The 11,729-nt window shown below is 49.2% G+C and overlaps 1 pseudogene; it reads right to left on the reverse strand.

The window, feature by feature from the left end:
• Positions 1-5,691: 5,691 nt before the first annotated feature.
• Positions 5,692-6,988, reverse strand: LOC110572943 (annotated as a pseudogene).
• Positions 6,989-11,729: the final 4,741 nt, after the last annotated feature.

The following is an 11,729-nucleotide window of genomic DNA, read 5'->3' on the forward strand; positions in this document are numbered from 1 at the left end:
TGCGTAGAGCTGGGGCGGGGGAAGATAGCGGAGGGGAGGGAAAGCTGTAAGCTAGGAAAGAAGGAAAGGGGGATGGGCCAGGAAGGGGAGGTGGGAGGGGGAAGGGAGAGGAAGAGAGGAGGAGGAGGCCCAAATGGGCCTGAAGGGGGGGTGATATGGGACAGAGGGGGAAAGGAAGGGGCACGAAGGAAGGGTTAAGAAGGCAGGAAAGCTCTGGCTCTGCTTTCTGAGCTCTGTGACTCCGGTGCCTGCCTCCCTGCACACTCACACACACACACACACACACACACACACACACACACACCCTCTGAAGGATTTTGTAAAAAGAAGCCACACAAAAGGGAGAATAAGGGAAAGAGGGCTCTTGAGAAAACCTAGGTACATTAGAGTCTTGAAGTGGTGCATCCTGACCTTGGACATCTAAGTGGCTAGAGACAAAAGTCCTGGCCCATTGCCAGGCAGGACAGGTTCACAGGGAAGTCAGTCCAAATTCAAATCCCTCCCCTGTCTAGGAGGTTTACTGGTCATATGATGTTGGAAGCATGTGGCAACCTGCCCTGAGCACTAGCATATTTATAAAATAGGTATGATTTAAATGGCTTGCTTTACAGGGATGTTAAAATTAAATTAGGTTAAACAAACAAATAAAAGAAATGGAAAGGCCTTGGTCTCAGTGGTTGTGTGACCTGGCATTTCACTTAGAGCCAGCAGGAAATGCTGTTGGTCCCCTACCTGGGCTGGCCACCCATCCCCCATGTGCTAGGTGTTGCCTGAAACCTTCTCGGATGGGAGCCTTCTTGCCCCAAAATGCCTGGCAGATTGCCACTGCCCCCCTCCGCCCCGTCCCCTAGGGCTAGTGGCAGCCAATGCCTGTCTAAGGGGCAGGGGGTGGGGGGCGGATACAGAAACTCACTCCCTTGCCTCAAGGTGGGCAACCCCAGAGCTCCCTCTGAGTCAAGACTTCAGCAGAACCCACATCTGCTCAGCTTTCCCCCTACCCTATCCTGCTTCGCTCGTGGGCTTCTCCCAAGAGCCCTCCCTCTACAAGTCACATGCGCCTAAATTCCTGTCTCAGGCACTGCCACTCCTAAGATGGCACCTTCCTGAGGATTAGCTGTCAGAGTGCACAGACCAAGAATGGGCCTAAGACTGGGGACAGGGTCCCCTGGAAATGGGAGGGCCACCTACAGCCCTGCCCTTACCCAAAGGGGCCACATCCAGCCAGTTCGATGAGCCTCGGGCTGGTTCTAGCCTGCAGTAGGCTGGTCTTACCTGTCCTGGGAGGATTGGAAGAGGAAGCCGGATGGAATTTAAACGGCATAAAATAAAAACAAGCTGAGAGGAGTGTCCCCCAAGGCTAGGGTTTGCCGGGACACCAGCAGCCACCAGCCCTAACAAGCAGAGCTGATGCTGTCCCCCAGACATTCCAAAATGGTCACTGAGAAGCCCGCAGGCTAGAAGGCTGGTAGAAAGGGGAGGCTGCTGATCTTGGGGGCTTGTGGGCATGGGGGAGTTTGGGAGTAATTTAAGGGATGAGAAGGAGTCAGGGCACACTTGAATGGGGGAGGTACCCACAAAGCTTCCATTTTGTGTGCAATTAGTCTAGGGATGCCCTCATTTGCATAAGGTTCATAAATTTACATAAAATTGCTTGAGGCCCTAACCACCAGTACAGAAAATAAAATAACATGAATCAATTAGTGGGACTGGCTGCGATTGGAGCAAGCCTGGTGTAAAGGAATCTCCTGCTCCTTGCTCAGGAGCGCTGGGCTGGCAGGAAAGAGCCCGAAGTGCGACTCCCTCCAGGGGCTCAGTGGCCCTAGAGGCGCTGGGAGGAGAGCCCTGCCCCCACCTCATCCACCCGGGGAGCAGGTGGGGACTAGCAGTTGGGCACAGGAGGTATGAGATCAGTGCTGAGCCAGGAGATGCGCACGGCAGGCAGGCCCGTGGAGGAGGCCCAAGAGGGCCTCATGGATCAAGGGGCATTCGAGAACATTTGTGAAAGGAGAATCATTTGATTGTCGTGACAGATAGGGGAAATTGGCACCATCAACCCATGGCAGAGAGGTCCTGGGAGCTCAGTACATATTTGCTGAATAAATGCCTGACGTATGGGGCCCTGAGCTTTGAGGGGAGGCGCAAGTCATATCGAGGATGCCGTGTGGCAGTTCTTAACAGGTTAGGAGTGAACAGCAGGATGCAATTTCCTTAAAAAAAGAGAGAGAAAGAAAGGAAGGAAGGAAGGAAGGAAGAAAGAATTAAGAAAGAAAGAAAGAGAAAGAAGAAAGAAAAAGAAAGAAAGGAAAGAAAGAAAGAAAGGAAAGAAAGAAAGAAAGAAAGAAAGAAAGAAAGAAAGAAAGAAAGAAAGAAAGAAAAAGCAAGCCCTACCAGTCATCTTGGGAGAGAAAGAAAGAAAGAAAGAAAGAAAGAAAGAAAGAAAGAAAGAGCGAGCAAGCCCTACCAGTCATCTTGGGAGAGAAAGAAAGAAAGAAAGAAAGAAAGAAAGAAAGAAAGAAGGAAGGAAGGAAGGAAGGAAGGAAGGAAGGAAGGAAGGAAGGAAGGAAAGAAAGAAAGAAAGAAAGAAAGAAAGAAAGAAAGAAAGAAAGAAAGAAAGAGCAAGCCCTACCAGTCATCTTGAGAGTCTGGAAAGCTGCAGCTAAGTCACGTTTGTTTCCCATCATAATTTCTGCGAGATGGCCTCGCAGATCCTCTCTGGCATCGCCCCGTCCTGCCCTCTCTGCTTGCCCACCTTCTTCCGAGCACTGCCCGGTGCTCCTGGCCCTCTACGTCCCCGACTCTGGCCGGGAACCCGTGGTCCTCGGCGGGGCAGCCGAAGCTGGAGCCGAGGCTGTGCAGTGGGAGCCCGCGCTGAAACTACACGGCCCTTATGTTTCATCCCCATCCACCAGCGAGCCCTCGCTGATGAATCACCAATTTCTCGTGCCAGCCCTCCCCTCCTCTCTGCGCTGACCCTGCTGGTATATGAGAACTCTCGGGGATTTTTTTTTTTTTTGCCTCTCCACTCTCCCTGCACCTCCTCCTCTCCCAGAGCCACTGTTAATGAATCAAATTGCCCTTCGACTTGAATTACCGAGAAAGCAGGCTCACCCACTACTCAAGGTAGATGGGATGGCTGCCCCAGATCCACACTGGCCTCGTCACGATGACTCAGAGTGCATGTTTATTTTTGAATCTCGCATCCTTTATCTGAGAAAATGGACTACCGATGGGAAACAATTACCTCCCACTTACCCCACAGGGCTGATGGCACGTGCCACGCCGACGCGGCACAGCGCATTAATGTCATCAGCAACGATCACAGCTGTAATGAGTCCACATCGTGGGGACTGAAAAGCAGAGAGAGGGAAGAGCAACAGGGGGGCACTTCAGCCAGATGTGGCCGCAGCCACCCAAACGGCTTGTTCCGCTTGCGCTTACCGGGCAGAGAGCGACGGGAAGCTACAAGGGGGCCGGCGCGAAGCAGCCCGAGCTTTGGCCCCTGCCCGTGAGCAGGGAGCCACTCTCCAGCGAGCGCCCGGCGGCTCACTCTTTACCTGGGCCCACTGAGCCACTTCCCTCTGCTCCGACCGAACAGTGCGAGTGTGCCCCAGCATCTGCGTCTCTGACCACTCAGTGCCTCTGCTAACTCTGCCCAGAAGGAAACGCGGAACACAGCCATAGGAAGGTCTATAAAGCTAGGAGTCAGGTTCAGAGATAATAATACATAATGGATGCGAGAAAGACCTGCAGCGACACTTCACGATTTGCTGAATTTGGGACGCTGGGATATCAGAGACTATAAAGACAGAACGACAGGTCCGTTTCTTAGCTATAGAAAGAACAGGGATGAGGACCAATGATCGGACCAATGATCCCTTCACTTCAGAAGGGTTGGGGCAGAGAAGGAAGAATCACCCCACTGCAGAGTCTCCTGCACTCCTGCCCAGCTTGCACCACAAGCATAATTTCACCCCACCTCCCAACTCCCACCACCACCTTTTGTTCTGGGTTTCTGCAAAGCCCAAATCAGCTCACAGATGCCCTTAGATTCTTGCCTCTCCCTTCCAGCTGGCCCATGAAATGGGTTCTCCAGCAACACCATAAATGTGGAGGGTTTTAGCACATGTTCCGGGTCCTACATTTTCGGGGGGCAGGTTTATCTTACGAGTTGTAACCAAGTGAGGGGGTTTCTGCTCGCACCTGTCTGCGAGCAACGGATGAGCTCTTGGAGATGCACAGCCAGATCGACAGGATTCGGTGACTCGGAAAAAGTTGCACCATTCTGAGGAGTATCGATGTTTACGGTGATCACTTAACAGTAAAGTCAAAGAATGCCAAAGCTGGAGGTAAATAAAGAGAAGAGGTTTTGAACAATCCCCTCACTTGGCAGAGAAGGAAACTGAGGTGCAGAGGGGGTAAATGACTTGCTCAAGATCACACAGATTAAGACTGCCTGGCCCCACATGATAATCTAGGCCTCTGGACTCTTAGACCAAAACATTTGCTACTCTACTACACACTTTTCCCCATTACCGTCTGTCTGTATTCCATGTCAAAACATAGATTTTTGTTAACTGTTTGGTGTAAACGAGGATGATGCTTATTGATATAAACCCTAAGCTGTTCTTGGGGTTATCTTTGTTTTCTGTTTGTTCATTTGCAGGTATATTTCTTTTCTTTATTTAAAAAAAAATTGAGGGTATGGTGTGAGGAGGGCACATCTCTCGTAGCTTTGGGGAGGACAGGTTCCAGAAGAAATCACTGGGGCAGAAACACAGGGTTTGGGAGTGGGGAGGTACTTGGAAGTTGGGGGAGGGGCCGGGCACTCCAGCACCTCTGAGCACAGCTCACTCCGAGGCCAGGTGGGGCAGGGCTATAGTCTGTACAGGAGGGCCAGCCAGGGACATGGCCCCCAAGGCTGGCTCACAGCATTGCCCCTCCCAGGAAGATAGGGTCTGAGGTCCATGCACTCAGCTTCAGGGACTGGTAAGGGCTCGTTCAGAGAGGCTAGACAGGTATGGCCCTTCACTAGGTCACTGGGTGGGCCTGGGCATGGCAGGAAGGCAGCCTTCAGGACTTCAAGGGGGTTTGGGATGCCCCCCTACGAGTCCTACTTTCCAGAGCTCAGGCCAGTGTGCTGGGAGCCTGGCTCAGGATGGCCTAAACATCCCCAGTGAACTGACTAGAACAAAAGAACACAAGACTCCAACCGAATGCACTAGAAGCGCCCCCTCCATACTCCTACCAGACAAATGGAAATCCGAGACGTTGCGCCACGTGCAGTTAAACAAAACAAACACGAGACAAAAACCTATTCAAATCCGACGGTCAGGCACTTGGTCAGGTGACCGTGAGATGCAGGAACAGTGGGCAGGACACCACACCCAGGGACCCGGTGAACCCTCAGCTCAGGGAGGGACCAAGCCAGCCCTGTACCCCAAGTCCCGAGGAATTGCCTCACACGGCCCTCGCCCCGCACCCAGCCGCCTCCTGGCTCCTCTAAACAGGAAGCTGTGCTCACCACCAGGGAATGTGGAGACCCTCTCCTGAGGGTCTGAAACGTAGCAGGGGGCAGAGAGACAGCATCGGGGGCCACCAGGCTTTGGCACGAAATGTGGAGTGGCCTACCTGCATCAGGTGACTTCAGGGTCCTGGCCATCCTCCCTGGACAAGGCTGGGGGCCTGGAGGGCCTAAGTGTAGAAGATGACCTCCGAGATGAGCCTGTCCTCCATGGACCTGCCTTGTTGTTCCTGACCACAGAGCGGAAGGTAAAGCACGTCTTGGCCCTCCGTCGTGGGTGACTCCTGGGTCACCTTTGGCAGGCCTTTGGTGCCTAATGAGTGAGTCCAGGCCCTTCAGCACGGCACACGCTGTGTGGCTCCAGAAGGTGCTGGTGGAGCCCTCACAGCTGAAACCGCTGTCGTTCTGGCCCGTGGTCTGTCCATGTGGATGATCTGGCTGTTCACATGGTAATCAGTGGGCCCGTGGATGGAGCCACAGAGCCCAAAGCCAACCACGAAAATGCTCTCGTTGATGGAGAGTACCCCCAGCGGCTCTCCCCCTGCTGGAGGCTGTTCATGCTGCCGCACCCCTTCCTGCGGAGGCAGGAGCGCCCCTGGTGGATGATAGTCCTTATGTGGCTGAGGGCGGCCGGTCAAGTGCGGGAAGAGGCTGCCCGCCTCGCGGTCCACGAGGATGCCCTTCTGCGCGGGCTCTGCAGCAGACTCCTCGAGGGTCATCAGGGGGAAGCGGATGAGGGCGAGCACCTCGCCCAGAACCTTGCACTTGTTCCCAGGCCTCACCTGCGGCTGCTGTCGCCGACCCTCAGCCTCGGACCAGTGGCCTAGGATGCTGAACAAGCGTACCTCCGAATGCCCAGGGTGTTCGGCCCCAGCCCGGCCACCAGCGATGTCTGTGAAGCCCTCGGCAGAGATGGTGTCGCTGTGTTTTTGCCGGCGTTCTCCAGGCAAGGGCCGGCCGGCTGCCGTTCTGGAAGAGTCTGGCCCGCGTCGGCTGTAGGAACGCGTCGTGGGCCTCGAGCGCCAGCACTGCATGCTTCTCCGCGGTGTGCCCGTGGCCGTGACCTCAGGGGAGCAGAGAAACTGGAGCAGGGCCAGGTAGAAGGCTGGCTCCGCCTCCGGCAGCTCCATCTGGGCGCACGCGGTGCCGTGCCCCTGAACATGGCGCGGAAGGCGGCCCCTTGTCGGCCTGCAGGTGCACAGCCCAGAGCGCCTCGTCGTTGAAGAGGAAGGCCAAGCGCTCCTCGGAGTGCGCTCAGGTTCCTGCCAGTGGTAGTCGGGCCACGCAGCAACCCCGCCACCCTGGTCCTCGGCCGCCCGCCCCCCCTCCCCTTTCGGCTGGGATGCCCTGCACACGGGGCGGCGACCGCGTTGGCGTTGGGTCCTGGGCCCTCCCACCCACCTTGTCGGGGCGGGGCCTCTGGGCCAGGCCTAAGCGCTTCCTATCGCAGTTCATCTTCCCTTCCATGTTTTTAGTCGCTGTGAACTCTGGTGAACTCCTCAACCCCGCTTGGTCTGGCTTCTGTCTCAACCACTCCATCGAAACTGCTCTTTGCAACCACCTATTTGTTGTTACACACAAAGGACCCTTAGCCGACCGCACCTCACTAAACACCTTGGCCGCATTGCTGCTGCTGACCCCACCTTCTTGCCAGGAAGCCCGGCCTCAGTGCCGCTCAAAAAGCATGCTTTGTGGACCCACACCAGTAGGCAAACTGTTGCTGGTCTGCCACGAGGTTAAGTACAGAAATGAAGAATAACAAAAACTTTTGTAGCAATTTGGCAGAGGAATTTTTGCTTGCTGAAGCTAATAATAAAAAAAAAAATGGGGTTTGTATTTTGGATGCCTGTTAATTTTTGCTAATCCGTTTTATTGTATTTTATCACCAAAGTATTGGTCTGGGACACATGATGGTGGTGGTGGGGGGGGAATCCCTAGTCCTTCTCCAAAGATAATGTAAGAAATACTGCCGTAAGACCTTATCTTCTCTGAATCCAACTCTCCTGGCTTCCGTCCCACCCCACCCTTCAGAAGTTTGCACGTTGCCTTCATCTCTCTCAGGCCCACAGATTTCCCCTTTCCCGATGAATGCCTGTGCATCTGTTGGATCTCCGCGGAGAGACCACCCCTCCAGGAACCTCTCCTCTGCTCTGCCCAGAGCCCCGTACTGTCCATAGCATCAACATAACAGTGCATAGCAGATCAGCGTCACAGCTGCCAAGCCTCATTGTTCCCTCAGCCCCTAGCCGGGTGCCTGGCACACGAGGGAGACCAATTGACCTCCGTGGTATGAATGAGTTTCACTTGAGGCCGCCTTGGGAGCACACCATGCACCAACTTAGAAGGCACTTTCCATCCACGCATTTCCTCCACGTTTCTTTGCCTTCCCTAACTCGCGCCGTAGGCATCCCGGTTGTCAAAAAATTAGCAGTGAATTAAAAAGTGGTACAATCCTTTTGGTGGTCCGAGACGAAGTTAGAAAACCCCAGGTTGCAAACCATCCTCTAGGTTATTTGATTTCCGGTTTCTGGGAAGGGAGAAGGAACAGCAGTGGCATTTCAGTGGGAGAACTCATCCTGACGGTCTGAGTCCCAGAATGGAAGAGATCTGCCAGCCTTTGTGGAGGAAAGTGCCTGACCTTCATATAAGCACAGATGGGGAATCAGGAGTCTGGATTGACGTCTTGGCCTGGTAGAGTGCTGCCCACCAAATGAATGCCTCAGCCTTCCCTGTCTTATGCCTCAGTATCCTGTAGAGTGAGTGAATGGCAGCCAGCATGACCCTTGGGGCTAAGCTAAGGGGGTTACTAATTAGTGATCCTATAGCACACTGAAAATAGAAATATCAAGTGTTACTATTAATAGTCATATTTCCTCTGTTCTGGTTTCCAAGGTCCCTTATGCTTTCCCTCCAGAACCTCTGGAAAGTAACAAGAAATGTGGTTTGGAGGGAAAAGAGAGCTATAACTGTAGTGTAATTCAGTATGACTGGAAAAATAGAATGCAGATGAATAGGATGCCTTTCTAGAGTGACCCTGAAGACTGAAACCCTTAGATGTTAACTGCTGTAATACATAAAACATAAACCTTTGGCATTGAAAAGAAAAAAAAAGCAGAAACAAAGGACAAGTGAAACACTGACAAAAATATTTTTTACATAGATAGCAACTGAAAGAAGAGTATCCTTAATATATAAAGTGCTCTTTCAATCAATAAGAAAATGAGGAATACCGAGATACGAAAATGGGCAAAAGGCACAAGTAGGCAAGCCACAAAAGAAGAACTATAGATCAACTCTATGTGAAGACTGAAGAGGTGCTATTTCATTTGGTATCTCTTTGATTACCAGTGAGACAGAACCTCTACAATATAATTTTTCATTTATCAGCTAAGCAAAGATTAAACATATTCATCCTCCCCAGGCCAAGTGAGGGGAAATGGGCATTTACATTTGCCACTAATGGGACTGTAAATAGGTACAGCCTTTTTGAAGAGCAACTTGGCAATGCAGAACAAAAACCTTGTCCTTTGACTCATAGATTCCACTTGTAGGAGAGAATCCTAAGGCATAATCAAACAAGTAAACAAAGACGTGTATGGTAAGATTGGTTATCTCGGTGAGGTTTATAGTAGCAAAACCAGAAGCTAATCTAAATGTGTATCAATAGATGATTGGTTAAGCATACAGTGGAATACTATGCAGTCACTTTTAAAAGACTAATAGCTTTGTATCTACTGATATGCAAAAATGTCCATGACATGTAGATGTCAATTAGTGGGGAAAAAAAGTTGGAAACAGAGGTGTAGGATGCTTTGATTTTTTGAGCATTTTAAAAATGTATATGTGTAGAAAAACGTCTGGGTAAAAGCGCTCTGCAATCATACTTTTTGGATGATGAGATTACAGGTGATTTTTATTTTCTTCTTTTATACTTTTCCATATTTCTTGATTTTTTTTTTCACAAAGAAAATTCACGGTTATCTCCATTGAAAAATACCTCTTAGGAAGCACTTGGTCTGATTATTCTGGCTGTTTTATGGAATTGGAAGGAGCAACAAATAAAGACCTACGTACATAAAATAAGGAAGTGAAATTTTTAATCAGTGAAAAATTTGATTGTTTCTCTCTGGAATCATTATTTCCTTATTCATTTTGGAATCCCCTCACTTCATTCATGGAAGCTTCCCTACTCTTACCAGCCTCATCTTTTTCTTTTGAAAATATCCTGGAATAGTCTATCACAGTAGCTGTCCCTGAAATCATTATTGGGTATAATAATACATGTATTTTTAATTTTTAAAATCACTAATAAAAAATAATTGCCATTCAACTCTGCTAAAAAAAAACTAAAAAAGCATCTCTCCCCAGGGATATATATTATGACCTCAAACCTCTGAGTGAAGCTGTGCACAGGTCTTGCTGGGCCCAGCTCCACTGGGCTCACTCTCGCCAAGAGCTCAGGGCACCCTTCACCTTTGCTGGGAGCCCACATCCCAGCTAGTGCCTCCGAGGGACCTTTGCACGTGTCGACATCTGGTGATATTCTTATTGGACCAAATCAGGGTCTGATCCCATATTTAGAAATGTAACCTGGGGTGCCAAAGTGTGTTCTGTTGATAAGTCTTATGCCATCTCAGTCTAAGTGTTAGGATAGGAATATGAAGAATGTACCAGTCTTTTGCTGAGAAAGTATTTGCTAGAAAAATAAGAATATAGAAGAATCACAGTTCTCTAGACTATATTATTATTATTATATAATTTATAATGGTTTATATATTATATACATATATATCTTTTGATATATAATAATACATATATAAGTACACAAACATAATAGTGCATATATATCTTTTGATATGTAGTATATATATATACCTTACATATATACCATATATATATAATATTAGAACCATAAGAAATTTCTTATATTCACTCCTTTTGGCCTATAGAAATGACAATTTCATATGGTTCGAACTTACATGTTATTGTTCTGTTGGTAGTATCTGGACAGTTTTACACTACTAGAAGAATTAAACAGATCATAATTTCCCGATGATGTTGTTGTTGTCTTTGTAGATCAGAGAAAACTTCTTTCCAGAGAAGCCGAAAAGTGTACATTTTACGTGGATTTGCCTTTGACCAAAGTGTACCTATGTGTGTTTGTATGTGTGTGTGCTCTTAGAAACTCAGTAGAAAACTGTCCCACAAATTAAAAAAAAAAAAAAAATGAGTCTTAATCTAACTTCCTCCGGTGCTCTATTTAATAATTGCTTTGTTGAAGTTGCCTTTTGAGTCTGTGCCTTTTTTCAGACCTTTCATCTTTAAAAAATGGGAAAAAAAATTTTCCCAGGCGACATTCCTGTATTGCTTTTGATTTTGCACATTATGGGCTCCCCCGGTCATCCTTGGAGACCGTTCCATCCTTTGACAGCTGGCCAGAGGCATGAAGCAACTTACCCACGCGCACCCAGCTGATTAGGGCAGAGCTGGGACCAGAACCCTGGGCTTTTCTACCTTTCCACCCTGCAGACGGAGTGGGGACTGTTATCATCAGCCCCCCTCACCAAGGACAGGCCCTGGGCTGAGTTAAATAGCAGGGCCAGGAACCCATGGCCTGGAAGGTCGGAGGGAAAAGATCATCAGTTGACAAATGATTGTGATCACTATTAATGTTATTATTCATACGCTGTGTCTGTGGCAGAAAACACAGGTTTATTTAAAATGCACATAATAATTTGAGTTTGCTCCAACATTTATTTTCTGTCTAAATTATTTTTTAACTGATATGAGTGCCAAGGCTTGTGAAGACAAAAAGCAAGGCTTTTTAAAAAATCCATAACCTTAAATTAAGACCACATTTATTCACACCGCTGCTTGCAGCCCAGAACTTTCTCCCTTTTAACCCTTCAGTGACATCAGCAAGCCACATTTCCACCTCTCCTTGGCCCAATTTGTATTTTTTTTTCTGGTAATAACTGCATTGCAAGGCCAGAAGAATATAATGCATTTCACAGTAAGACTCTTAATGGGATTTTTAGTAAACTGGCCTGACCAGCCCACTTCCCCTGCGAAAAGATGCCTGTGATTGATCTCTACGTAGAAACAGCAGCTGGTGATCAGAACCACTGTGCTCTGGTGGGTAATTATTTTATCAGGACAAGCACTTCCATCACGATAAGAGAGAAACGGCAGGACCTGGGCAGAGACA

This window comes from Neomonachus schauinslandi, chromosome X (assembly GCF_002201575.2).
Source record: "Neomonachus schauinslandi chromosome X, ASM220157v2, whole genome shotgun sequence".
Taxonomy (NCBI): Eukaryota; Metazoa; Chordata; class Mammalia; order Carnivora; family Phocidae; genus Neomonachus; species Neomonachus schauinslandi.